We start from the raw sequence: 11,108 nt of genomic DNA, 5'->3' as shown, positions 1-11,108 counted from the left end.
AGAAGAAGAAGAAGAAGAAGAAGAAGAAGAAGAAGAAGAAGAAGAAGAAGAAGAAGAAGAAGAAGAAGAAGAAGAAGAAGAAGAAGAAGAAGAAGAAGAAGAAGAAGAAGAAGAAGAAGAAGAAGAAGAAGAAGAAGAAGAAGAAGAAGAAGAAGAAGAAGAAGAAGAAGAAGAAGAAGAAGAAGAAGAAGAAGAAGAAAGAAGACAAGGAAGGAGAAGAAGAAGAAGAAGAAGAAGAAGGAGAGAGGAGGAGGAGGAGGAGGAAGAGGAAGAAGAGAAGTAGCTTTGGAGGCTGAGAAGTATTTCAGTTGGGATGAAACCTGCAACACATAGTTCCTCTCTTACTGTTGGCTATATATGTATAGCTATGGTCTTGTTGGGGGCCTGTACTGTATGCTTTGATATTTGCACTACTATTCTATATTTTCTGTTTAATGAACTGCCTTTGCATTGAAGTAATGTGCCTACTTTTGTAGAACTAGGATTTTTAAGTTTTTGAAACTTCTTGCTACTCCTTACTAATAACCCTAGCATTTAACTTTTCTTCAGGTTTTCCTTGAAGTGGTCTCTGTCCAAATAAATATTCTAGAAAGAACTTTTTCTTTGCAATACATAAAGTGGAGGTCTGGGACTAGGTGATATCTAAGGTATTCTTTCTAGCTCTAAGATTCCATGAATTTCTTTCTACTGCACAAATATGAGTGGTTTCGGACTCCTCCCACCTCTATCCAGGGCGTCTTGAACTTTTTTCCACTCTCAACCCCTTCAGCAATTCTTAAACTGTGGGTTACAACCCCATATGGGTATACCATTCTGTCTGATCTAGGCCTCAGTATAAAGCCAAGCTCTAGATAACATGTATCAAGCCATCAGTTCATTTAGTTTCAGTGTTTAAAACAGCAAGTCTGACAAGACACTGGAAAAATACCCAAATGGCTTTGGAATTATTTCACCAGGGTTAATAATTTTCTGTTTTTTTTTTTTAAAAGACCCTCCCCTCCTGATGAAAGCTACATAAGCTAAATTCTATTAGATACTTAAACGGGACCTGTTTGTTCATACCACAGTCAAATTCCTTCTTTGATAATAGTGGTTGGTTATCTTCATCAAGGAGAACAGATACTACCAAGATGGGAGGGTCAAAACTCCCTAATAATGGAGCCTACCTATTTGAATTGGTCCTTTGGCAATGTCAGGGTTAATATACATTTCCTGTGAGTCGAAAGTGGGGAGACTGGAGAAGGAGAAGTGTCAGTGTGCTGTATTAAATATTACTTAAGAATGCTTTGCTTTCATTCATCTGAAGGCTGCACTCTTTTTTTAAGCGCCTCTATAAGCCCATCTATCACTATAGAAACAGGTAGAAATACCTACAATATACATTTACCGCTTTCACTTTAGTGTTGATGAAAGTTTGGACAAGAAACGTGAGAGTGTGCCCTTCATAAGTAATTAGGCACACTTTCATCTCTCTCTGAGGTCTCTCCTTGCACAGAGGAAGCCATCACTGAGAGTTGCAGGCTCTTGGGAATTTCCTTTTGTTCCTACAAGATAAACCAGGTCTTCAATGCAGCAGCAGTAGAAACAGTGGCCCCAAGAAGGAGAGGTACCTTTAGCCTTTAAGCAGATTTCATGGACTAACTGTTTGCCCCATCTCTCATCAACTTGACTGTGAGGTCTCCCTGCAACTGCTTTCTCTTTTCCGGTCTGAAGGATGATGATTGTTTATTTAGCAACTTCCTATACTGGTAAGTGGCCATTTGTCCGATTTCCAGTCCCCAGAAAATGCCCCAAGAGAGTTTGTTTTCCTAACTAATTGTCAGAGTTTGGGGACTAATCTTGGTTTTCTCACGATTCATGGTGAGGTGACAGACGGCATGATTACTGTTTAGGTCCCCCAGCACTGCCAGGAAAGCTTGCTTTCTGGTGAGTGAGTGGGTGGGGTGGGGTGGGGTGGGGTTGGCTTTGGATGGGGGTGGGAAGTCACTACCTAGTGACTCAAAGGTAAATAACTTTCAGGCTCTGTCTAGTTTGGGGGCAGGCTTTGCTCCTATTTCAGCTTTCTCAGTTTCAGTTTTGTGTTTTGCTGGCATCCCCCCCCCCCCCCTTTTTATTGTGTGGCTTAGCAATACAGAAAACCCTCAGCATACTTTCTTCCTACTCCAAATGGCATGTCTTTCCTTTCCTTTCTTTTTTTTCACCCTGTTTTTCTTTTTGTAGGGGTTGTGTGGGTATATTGTTTCCATGGTGTAGTGGATAAAGTTCAGGACCACTTGTCAGAAAAGATCGATGTTCAAATACCAACTCTGATATTTAGTGATTATATTACCCCCATCAAGACAATTCACCTCTTTAAGACAGCTTTATCATCCATAAAATGGGCATAATATCTATAGTACCTACCTATAGGACTGTCTTGAGGCTAAAATGAGAATGTACAGAAAATGCTTTGTGGACTTGAAATAGACCACATCTATTGCTATGACTTTTATCTTATTTTTTATGCTGATTACATTTTGTAGCTGCATTTCATCGCTGCCTGCTTGTCTTTAGTGCATAATGGTTTCTGTAGTTTAATTCAACTGTCAAATCATGCTGTAAAGGCAAACATCAGTTTTCATCAGTGTGTAAATAAGTTGATCCATTTTAGGACTGAAGGTAGTATTTTTAACTGCTAAGATTTGTCCAAGCAGAAAAAAATGGATATTTTGTTAAGAGCTACTGGGCTGTCATAGGTACCCACTTAATGATTAGAGTGGAAAAAAAATAAACAAGGTGGGTAATTGCATATCAGAAGGGGAATTGGGGAAAATAAGGCATCTCATCTTACTTCAGCAACACCTGTGTCCAGGACAAATCCCCATTTGCTCAGGTAATTGCTTAAGTTAATCTCTACAGCAATAAGTGACTTCAGAGCTGGGTCTTCTAACCAGCAATTATCTACCATGCTTTTGTGTATTATGTTTCATCAGGAGTGAATCTTTGTGAAAGACCAAGAGATTCATACATGAGCACAGAGTGAGAACATTAATGGATGTCACTGTTTCTCTCTCACTCCCTTTCCCATTTCATATAGAAAGCTGAAGTTTACATTATCTGGATAGAGACTTAAATGAACATTTTGAAGTGAATGGAAAATAGTGATTACAGTGGAGATAGCATTTCTATTGTCATGTTTGTTTTTTGTAGAAGAACAGGAAAACAAGATTAGTTCTCAGATCTATTTATGAAAAGGTGTTGGAGAGAGGTGGATAGAGAGCTGGTCTCAGACTCAGGAAGCCCTGGGTTTGAATTCTACCTCTGAAATAAACTGGCTGTATGACCCTGGGCACGTCACCTGGTCTCTCAGTCCTAGAAACCTATTTCAGCCTATAAGCTGTGAAACAGAGGTTCTTCACCAGGAATTCTCTAGACTAATAAAATTGCAGGTCTATACAAAACAAAATAAAATGGTTCCGGGAAAAATGTCTTTGTAAACCCATTTCCTAGACTCTTTTTTTTTTTCTTTCTATGACACTACATCTGTCTTGAAACACCAAGTTCAGAGAGGAACTTGGAGAGAGAACCGTCCCAACTCCAGTTTGTCAGGGGACTCTGAAGATAGGGACAGCAGTAGACTTGAAATAATCTTCCAAATTTTTCAAAACACTTTGCCCTGACCTCTGCTTTACACTGATTACATTCTCTCTTGTAGCTTTATTATTTTTGCATGTGTTCTTTACTTCTCTCCCCAACTCCCATCCCTATTAGTTTATACGCTTCTAGGGAATAGGGTTTATGTTATATTTTAGCAGGGTTTTTTTGTGCAGATCTGTGATTTTATCATTTTTTTTTTGTTAACTCTCAGTGGAGAAATTTTCTTCACTAATTCAAATCAATAACCTAACTCATTTGTACTTTAATTTTAAAGAGTTGCATGGGTACGTTTAGAAGTTAAGTGACTTGTCTATGGTCACACAATTAGTGTATATCAGAGTCAGGACTTGAATCCGAATTTTCCGTCCTCCCGAACTGACTGTCTATCCATTATTTGGTTGTCTCAGCTCTCTTAAGCACTAAAATAACTGCTTGTTTAATTGAATTTTTATGAGTTACTACACCCAAATGGAATAGTTTGTCAAAATGTAAATGCAGATCCTTTACTCTTTTGATCGGAGGAAGGGGCTAGAGAACTAGAGTCTTGAGTCCATGAATGGAATACAAGAAACACTGAAATCTGGAAGAGAATTAAAAATTTAGTTGCCTTTCCCCCATCTTTGTCTATTTTATCTATAGCCTATGAGCATTAATTGAACGCCTACTATGTGTGCTAAGCAATGAGGTTACAAGAAATGGTAGAAACAACAGTCTCTACTTTCAAGGGGGAGATGTCATGCAAACAACTATATGCAAACAAAATAAATACAAGATAAATTGGAGATAATCCACAGGGATAAGGTGCTAGCATTAAGGGGAGATAAGGAAAGATCTTTTGCATAGGGTGTGATTTTAGCTCAGACTTAAAGGAAGCTAAGGGAAGTTAGGAGGAAAATGAGGGAGAGAATTCTAGGCAAAGGGGAAGCAAGTGAAAATGCCTGGAGTTGGGAGGTGGATTGTCACATTTGAGAAACAGTAAGGAGGCCACAGTCACTGGATTGCAGATTATGTGGTGGTGGTGATGGTGGTGTAGAGTAAGGAAAGGCAGAAAGAGACCAGGTTACAGAGATTTTTAAAAGTCAGTCAGAGGATTGGGAGCCATTGGGTTTAAATAAATGTTGATTGATTGATTGGGGTTGATTCAAAAAGAGGTAACATGGTTAAACTTACACTTTAGAAAGATCAGTTTGACAGCTGAGTTCAACTAGTAGCTTTATTGTAATAGTCCAAATATAAAGTGATGAGAGACTTGATCAGAGCGGTAGCAGTGTCAGAAGAGAGAAAGGGGCAAAGGGAGGGTGATATATGAGAGATATTGTGAAGGTAGAAATGACAAAACTTGGAAACTGATTGAATATGGGGATAAAAAAGAGTGAGGAGTCAAGATTGGTGGTGCTGGGTGGGGTGGGGGGAGTCAGATGACTGCAGTCACATTGAGTTGCCCCTCCCAGGGAGCTCTTCCTGTCTATTCTGCCCCAAGTTTTGAGAAAGGAGATGTAACTTGTTGCATCATTGCCACTGCTGAAGGTTAGAGACTATTAGAAACCATATATTGGTGGTCTATCTGATGCCTTGCCTGCAATAAGGGTGAAGAATGAATCCATGTGGGTTACAAGAAATCTGGACTGGCAACTCTCCCAGCTCCTATCACCCAAACAAGCCTCTCTCTCCTTCTTTCTGTTTCATAATCATTCTGATCCTTTCTTTTTCCTTCTCACTTTCATTACATTGGAGCCTTGGATAGCAGCACTACTCCATCTTTCAAGTCACCAAACTCCTGTCTCCCTTTCTCTGTCTGCCTCTCTCTCCTACATCCCCACCCCACCCCTTTCATATCCAATCAGTTGCCAACCCCCTGATTTTGCCTACATGCAATGTATTTTTAACTTTTTATTATGAAATGGATAAACACCAACAAACATAAATATTTCCTTAATATAAGGAAGAAAAGAAGAAGGATTGTGCATGACATTATGAATCTCCAATATGGACTGCTTACTTTAATTATATGCTTATTAGTGTTATCAAACTCATATAGAAATAGGTTGATAGTGACTCAGAAAACCACAAATTAGCATTATCTGTGTTGTATTACATTTTAATTTATTTTGTTAAACCTTTCACAGTTACATTTTAACCTGATTTGGGGCATTTAGGAATTTTTAGATTCAACTTGGTAGTTTCAACACTGCCATGTTTGTCTGTGTCCCTTTCTGAACTTCCCTCTGCTCTCCTCTGTGTATTTAAAAAAAAAATGTTTCATTGACTCTCTCTTCTTTCCCATGTTGTAATCTGGCCCCTACCTACTTCTCTAAACATCAAATATAATTTCTTTCAGACAGAACATGTTCCTTCCTAACTCTGAGGTTTTCCTCAAACAATTTTTTTTTGCTTGGGATGCTGGTCCCACTCTTTTACTTATTGATATTTTATATGATCTCCAAGGGCCATTTGAAATTCCTTTACTTTCATGAGAGATTCCCCAATTATCTCTGTCCTGGTGAATTAGTACTTTCTCTAAGTTCTTTTACCTCTTATTGTCTCTATGTCTTTTTTGTCACTTTTTGTAAGCTACTTTGTATAGTTATTTATGCCCTTATACTTATGTTCTGTCTTCCTAGCTAGATTGTAAAATCCCCAAGAGCAAAGGCCATGCCGAATACCTCTTTGCTTTCACTAGTCTCTATTCATAGGTGCTTAATAAATTCAAGTTGCTGTTAAGATACTGCAAGTAATACTGCAAATAATGGTGCAAGTAATACTTCAAGTAACGGTGTCATTGTGATGTACTGAGGTGTTATAGATCGAAAACTGGTCTACCTCATGTCAAACACACACACAATTCTAAAGCCAAATATGGTTGATTTACTTTATTGACTAGAAAGCAAGGCATTTTTATGGCATGGCATATACTAGGAATTTCTAACTGGTTGATCGTCATTGGCAAGCAAGTCATGAAATCAAATCAAGTTTACAGTCTGGTTCAATAAATGCGGGGCTATTCCGGCGAATGAAGGGGTAGACGAGTCCAACAACTTCGAAGAGAGGCCCATTTTTTGTGAAAGTATGATTCTATCAACATTTAGATGCAGCTAGGTGCCATAAGTAGATGGAATTCCGGACTTGAAGTCAGCACCTGACAGGTAAAAGGTACTTAATGCTTATTGATGTCTCTTCAATTTCGTCATTTGTAAAATGTTAATAAAAATAGCATCTACCTCTCAGGATTGTTGTAGGGATCAAATAAAATAGGATATGTAAAATAATTTGTAAACCTTAAAGCACTATTAAGGTTTTAGCCTTTATTAACATTAATTAGTTAATTAAACTGACCGGAACTCAAAATGTAGACTTGGAAGGTATCTTGGTGATATGTAGTCCAACTTTCCTCATTTTATAGATGAAGATAGGGAAGCCCAAGCTGGGGAAGTAACTTATCCAAGGTCGCAGCAGTAGCAGTCAGCACTTTTGAACCCAGGACTTTCGGGCGCTAAATTCAGTGCTCTCGCTGCTTCTTCTTTAGTACTTTAGTACTTCTTCAGTACTTTATCATTAGTACTCTGTGCAGCCGTGCAGCCATGCTCCCTTATATCACATGTGAAAGGATAGCACAGAAATAGTCATTAAAAACCGAAACAAAACCCACTCTGAACCCTCCCCGAAGAACAAACCAAAATGGGAAAAAGATGTATGACATATTTCGTGTCCCTCCGAGAGCAAATATGCAGCAGCTGCTTGAAGGAAGCTCACAAGAAGTTGTATTCGTATTTCCTTATTTGTATCCTTCCGCTTTTACCCTCCATCCTGCGGGCGCCAGAGTGGGGAACAAGAAAAAAAAATTGTTCCTGTTTTATTTCTCTGTGTGTGTCTCTCTCTGCTGTCTCTGTCTCTTCCCCTCCTCCCCCCTTCTCCCGCTGCTGCTTACAGAGGAATTCAAGGCTTTAACAACATTAATCAATTTCACACCTAAAGGTACAGTGCTTTCCTTAGGGAGTACTTTTTACAGAAAAAGGAAGGCGCTTTGTCTTCATCGAGGCAAAGGGACGATTAAGTTAACAATAACTCACATTCATGTAGCCCTCTGATCTTTACAGAAAGCCTTTTTCTTGCATAGTCCCTTGGAGTTAAGTAGTGGATGTATTGTCCCTATTATGGGAAAACAGAGGCTCATATTAGTTTTTTGACTTGCCTGTGGTCACTTGACTAAGTGGCAGGAAAGGGGCTTGAACCTAGGTCTTTTGACAGCTGCTCTTCCTACTCTAACTTGAAAGCTGCCGGGGTGGAAGAGGGTGAGTAATTGAGTATTCATTTCCCTATCCCTTCAAGTTGCCTCTCTACTCTCCTTCCTACGCATTTGAATTCCTCTCACCTGCCTTGGGCCCTGGGTCACTTTTAAGAGTAGGTCGGTGGTGAACTGCACAAATTGCCCTGCAGGGCCAGGGATTGGTCAGGGGTTAAGTGACGTATTTCTCCTCCTGTTGGGAGATAACTGGAGCAACAATTTGGAGCACCAGCAGGTTCCTTGCGGAGAAAATGCATTTAAATCCTAAACTGGAAAGATGAAAGGAAAGGGAAAAAACCTAATGGTAAAAAACAAGAGCAGTCATTTCACAAATCACTTTGAACAACCCCTTTATTTTCTCCCTATTTCTCTGCTTTCTCGTCTCATACAAGTACATTGGCCCAAATACGGTGGTACCTTCATAAGCAATATAAAGAAACCCGCCAAGGGAAACACTATGCTGAGCTCACTCCCTCCGGTTTAGAGTAGGGAATTATGTAAGTAAAGATCCTATAATTTCAACTATGTTTTGCTTTTGCTAACATCTATAGACTCTTAAGTTTCAGAATTGTAAGGGTCTACCTATAGAGCTGTTTTTTTAAAAAAATATTTAGTAACTTTGTTTATGCGAGCTGATTTTGCTTTTTCATTTCTCTTAGACCATCTCTGAACCAGGAGCTAAGTAAAAGATAGTTATGATTGGTCTGGCGTCAATTAGAGTGGGAGAAAAAGACTGCTGTAGAGTTCTGGTAAGTTGAGAAATTTATAACAATGAGAAGACAAAATTTTAATTCTTAGAGGCTCCGTTAGTATCTATTTTAGAGTTGTAAGACTGCTTATAGAGCTAGTTCTTTTTTTTTTTTTAAAGCAGCGGAAAGAGAAAGTGGATTTAAAGTCTGTAAAGACCTGGGTTCAAATCCCACCTTTAACACTTAGGGTCACCTTCTAAGGGATTCAAGTAACTCTCTAAAAATACAAATTGACGATCTGCATTGTTAAGGTGGGCAATTCTGCTTTTCCCCAAAACATCCTTTGATATCACCAGCAGAAGCCAAACATTGGACTGAATGGACCAAGTGTATGCCTTAGTATGACAAAACTTTTCTTTCTTATTTTTATTTTTTTAGTTCTTTGGATCAGCTTTGCTTGTTAGCAAAATGATACAGCTCCCACTTAAAAAAATGTTTTAAGGTGTTCTGACTCTCTCTACTCTTCTACCTCCTCCCTGGCAGACTTGCCCTCTTTCCCCTTCCCTTTCGTGTATTGTTTCTCCCCTCCCCCACTGGAATGGAAGCTTCTTGAAGGGAAGACTTTTTTTTTTTTGGCTTGTTTTTGTATTCTCAGTGCTTAACAGGGCCTGGCACATAGCAATTGTTTAATAAATGCTTTATCTTCTATCTATCTATCTATCTACTATCGCCATTCATCTCTTTCTCATCATCTATTTTTATTTCTTCCTGCCTATCTTCTCTCTGTCTCTCAGCTATCTAACTGTCCCTCTGTCTGTCTCTCTATCTAGTGCTTCCCTCACAACAATACTGTGAGATAAGTAGTGCAAGTATGATTATCCTCATCTGACAGATAAATATAGTAATAACAATAACTGGCATTTATGTCTCATTTAATACTTGCAGAACACTTATATATGATTATACATATATACATATGTGTATGTGTATATATATAAAACTATACATATATGTATTTACACATATCTATATCTACTTATCTATTTCAAATTTCACTTTCCATCTCTATAACACTTTAAACCTTCCAAAGTGCTCTCCTCATGCAAATCCCATAAGCTAGGTAGGGAAAGTATTGTTATCCCTATTTTACAGGTGAGGAAATTGTGACTTGACTGTGGTCATATAGTATTTCCTACTCACCTCCATTTAACATTTCCTGAAATGCAGTGTTCATTTTTAAAAAATTTAAGGCCACCAACCAGAAAGCAATGTTAGCAAATGTCAGGTAACATTTGAATCCATTTATCTATCCATCTCTCCATCTCTCCATCCATCCATCCATCCATCCACCCATCCATCCATCTATTTATCCAGTGCTTTCCTCACAACAATCCTATGAAATAAGTAGTGCAAATATTATTATCCCCATCTGATATATAAATATAATAATAATAGCTCATTTTATATCTCACTTTAAGGTTTACAAAACATTTCATATGTATATGTATATATAATATATTTGTGATTATACATATATGTATATCTATGTGTATATATAAATATAACATAAATAAATATAAATACATGTATATGTACACACATATATCTATATCTCTATCAATCTGTTGATTTATCTAGGTTCAGAAAAGTAAAAGGACATCCCAGGGTCACCTAACTATTGAATATCTATGTCAGAATTCAAACCTGGGTTTTCTGACTTCAAATTCTACACTTTCTCCAGTATATCATGCTGTTAAGGAAACTGAATGATATTATCAGTGAACCAAGCATCTCAAATTCTAATGAAGTATTGTTTAAAAGTGTCTTGGTTTACTTAACTGATTTATTATTGTGATATAATAGCTGTAAAGGAACCATCAAAAGAAAGGTAAAAATTTAAAAGTAGGACTTATCCTGTTTCTCTTCAGAATAGAAGGATTTAAAGACAACTGGAAAGAGATCTAATTTCAGTCATTTCAAAAATAGGTTGCTTAGGGAGGTTGGAAATAACAAAAGAGTTTTAAAGCTTAGAAAGGAATTTTTTGGAAGAGTATGATTAACTGCAGTGAGAGCCAAAGTACAGTGATAGAATCATTTTCAGAGTCAGGAAGACATGAGTTCAAATCCTACCTCTCATGCCAACTATGTGTGTGATTGAGCAGGTTAGGTAATCTCTCATTGCCCCAGACAACTCTCTATGATTCAGTGCAGAGTTGGTACTCGTCTGTATTGGTAGAGGGTATTTCTACAATGTTCCTATACCAACAAAATTATTGATTCAGTTAAAAAATTGACACAATGCTAACACTGATTTCTGGTTGATGGCCTTGGATCTTTTAAAATGAACACTGAATTTCAGGAAATATTAAATAGAGGTGAGTGAGAAATGCTATGTGACCATAGGCAAGCCACAATTTCCTCATCTATAAAATGGAGGTAAAAATGTTTGCCCCATCGAGCTCATGGGGTTCATGTGAGGAAAGCATTTTAGAAGCCTTAAA

General features: G+C 38.0%; 1 protein-coding gene across 4 annotated transcripts in view; it reads left to right on the top strand.

Moving 5' to 3' along the window:
- The first annotated feature begins 1,320 nt into the window (after positions 1–1,320).
- The window catches only part of ATP8B4 (ATPase phospholipid transporting 8B4 (putative)), a 327,254-nt gene continuing 317,466 nt past the window's right edge, over positions 1,321–11,108 (top strand). For 2 of the 4 annotated variants that reach the window (XM_027840874.1, XM_027840871.1), the window contains exons 1-2: positions 1,760–1,926; positions 8,578–8,667. The gene's annotated coding sequence lies outside the window, so the exon portion shown is untranslated. The other 2 variants (XM_027840872.1, XM_027840873.1) reach the window with 2 other exon arrangements.

Source organism: Vombatus ursinus, unplaced genomic scaffold, assembly GCF_900497805.2.
Source record: "Vombatus ursinus unplaced genomic scaffold, bare-nosed wombat genome assembly UNPS02014848.1, whole genome shotgun sequence".
Taxonomy (NCBI): Eukaryota; Metazoa; Chordata; class Mammalia; order Diprotodontia; family Vombatidae; genus Vombatus; species Vombatus ursinus.
The sequence above is the reverse complement of the archived record's forward strand: the minus strand, read 5'-3'. Positions and strand labels throughout refer to the sequence as shown.